Source organism: Juglans microcarpa x Juglans regia, chromosome 2D, assembly GCF_004785595.1.
Source record: "Juglans microcarpa x Juglans regia isolate MS1-56 chromosome 2D, Jm3101_v1.0, whole genome shotgun sequence".
Lineage (NCBI taxonomy): Eukaryota > Viridiplantae > Streptophyta > Magnoliopsida > Fagales > Juglandaceae > Juglans > Juglans microcarpa x Juglans regia.
This window is the reverse complement of record NC_054596.1, coordinates 22,235,977-22,238,767: the sequence shown is the minus strand read 5'-3', so window position 1 is coordinate 22,238,767 and position 2,791 is coordinate 22,235,977. Positions and strand designations below refer to the sequence as shown.

Genomic DNA, 2,791 nt, shown 5'->3' with positions numbered 1-2,791 from the left:
AAAATAATGTCAGAAGAAATATAATAGGAATAATAACGTATTGCAGCAAACAATAAAATGGGGAAATTTTGGTCTTGTACTGTTCAGGGCTAAATTCTTTTTGTTTTATGCTGTTCTTTGCTGCATGAGTATTGCTTTCACTTGTGGTTGAAAGTGGCGAATCCTATGTTTTTATTTTATCCATTTGTCTGTGTACGATGTTATGCTTAACTAAAGGCCCATTGGTCATTAAAAACTGTGTTAACTAATGTAGCCCAACTATAGGACGCTAATGTCCCTAAATCCATAGTTGTTCAATCCATGACCCCCTTTTTACCGATAAAACAAAAACTGTGTTAACCATGATAAATTAAAAGAGCTGCTTATTTTTTCATTTTTCAGTGATGATAATATATTATTGCTTTGCAGGTCACTGTCTTAAGCCAGTAACATGGCGGAGGGATCTGGGTATCCAACAATATATCAGAAGATACATGGGCAGTCTTACCTCATTTCCAGGCTTTCCCACAACATGCACTGCGGGAATTATGGTTTGAGTGATGTACATATATATGGGGCTTTGCAGAGTTCTCATCTGGCATGCCAGGGCACTGGCCTGGCACATTTCCCGTCCTTGTCTCCTGTATCTGTACAAGCTCCTAAAGAGCAGGGTGCAAAAGGTTTTCTTATAGATTTTCTCATGGGAGGAGTTTCTGCTGCTGTTTCCAAGACAGCAGCTGCTCCAATAGAACGTGTTAAACTACTAATTCAAAATCAGGATGAGATGATCAAGACTGGTCGATTACGTCAACCATACAAGGGAATTGCTGACTGCTTTGTACGAACTATAAAGGAAGAAGGTATCCTTTCTCTTTGGAGAGGAAATACAGCTAATGTTATCAGATACTTCCCTACTCAGGTCAATTTCATTTCTCTTTATCTTTTGGTCTGTTAGGCTTCTTTGCTTTTGTTTGCAATCTGATTGCTGGAAACATTTTGTTGTATAATTTTTTGCTAGGTCATTTTGTTGTATAATTTTTATGATAGTGTAGATTATAGGTGTCGCTATTTCTCTTTTGTTTTGCTTTCATTCTCTTTGCCCATAATGCTTATATCCTTCAACCTTTATGCAGGCCTTGAACTTTGCTTTCAAGGACTACTTCAAGAGGCTCTTCAACTTCAAGAAAGACGAAGATGGATACTGGAAGTGGTTTGCTGGTAACTTGGTATCTGGTGGTGCTGGTGGTGCTTCATCTCTTTTATTTGTCTATCCTCTGGACTATGCCCGAACATGTTTGGCTAATGATGCAAAGGCTGCAACAAAGGGTGGTGAGAGGCAGTTTAACGGTTTGATCGATGTTTACAAGAAAACCCTTGAATCAGATGGTATTAGTGGGCTTTACCGTGGATTCAACATCTCGTGATTTGGAATTGTAGTTTATCGTGGGCTCTATTTTGGACTATATGATTCTCTGAAACCTGTGGTGCTTGGTGGTGATTTGCAGCAGGTATGTGAAATTCTTGAAGTTGTACCCTTGTTCTTTGGTTTGTTTGGTTCATGATACCCTCTCTTATTATCTTCTCTTTCTATTACTGGGAAAGGGAGGCACACATCTGTTTTGTGTGTTTTTTTCCGGGCTTGTAAATTATTTTTATTCCTTGAATGGAATGTTTAGCACTGTTTCCAATGCCTTAAAATAACATTCTTTAGTATTTGTACTCATGTTTTATGTGTACTGCTATGCTTGGTATTTACAGGACAGTTTCCTTGCTAGTTTCTTGCTGGGATGGGGAATCACCATAGCTGCTGGATTGGCTTCTTACCCCATTGACACAGTACGAAAAAGGATGATGATGACCTCTGGAGAAGCTGTCAAATATAAGAGCTCTTTGGATGCATTTAGGCAAATCATCAAGAATGAGGGTCCTAAATCACTCTTCAAGGGTGCTGGTGCAAACATTTTGCATGCTGTTGCAGGTGCTGGTGTTCTTGCTGGTTATGACAAGTTGCAGGTCATTGTATTTGGCAAGAAATATGGGTCTGGTGTGGTGGTTAATGGGGGACATTTTGTGGTGATGAAGGTAATGATGATGATGATAATTATGCTTGTTTCTCTTCCAGAGTTGAATAATTTTGGAAGATAAACATTTTATATTACTCATCAAAAAAATTTTGGAAGATACGAAGACATTACTTGAAATTTTGAATGTCTGGTTTCTGTGCATGAGCTCTTAGGTGTAGTTTTCTGTTACTCTTTTGGTGAGAATAATGGAAACCGTCATGACCATAAGGCCCATGACCACGTTGTACAGGATCTTTTAGGCATTTTACCTGGATGTTTTGTATATATTGTAACAATCGTTCTTGCTGGGGCTCACTGTACAGTAGACACGATCACTGTCAGGGCTGCTAAAATTGTAAATCCGTCTGTTTGCTCGAGTCCATATTTTCCAGCAGTTCTGTGTTATACTGTGTTACTAAGCAATTCTCTGCTGAAAGCAATATTGGGTCCAATGTCTTCACCTTGTAGTTATTTGTGTTTTTGGCAGTCAGAAGGTTTTGTTTTCATATTTGTACTGTACTGTTCTGTTCATCAAAGCGCTTAACTGGGCTCCTCTTGGTCTAATGATATATCCTTTGCTCTTTATCACAAGCAGTCCATCCAATATTCCCATGTCCTTGATTTTGCTTTCTATTACTGGTCTTGCTCATCATGGCAAGTCGACTCTGAAAATTACACACTACGTGCAGGAGAAGTCCTTGAATTCATTACTGGAAAAGAAAAACAACAGAGTCCTGATATTTATGTGG

General features: G+C 38.8%; 1 pseudogene; it reads left to right on the top strand.

The window, feature by feature from the left end:
• Positions 1-430: 430 nt before the first annotated feature.
• Positions 431-2,457, top strand: LOC121250436 (annotated as a pseudogene).
• The last annotated feature ends 334 nt before the right edge of the window (positions 2,458-2,791 follow it).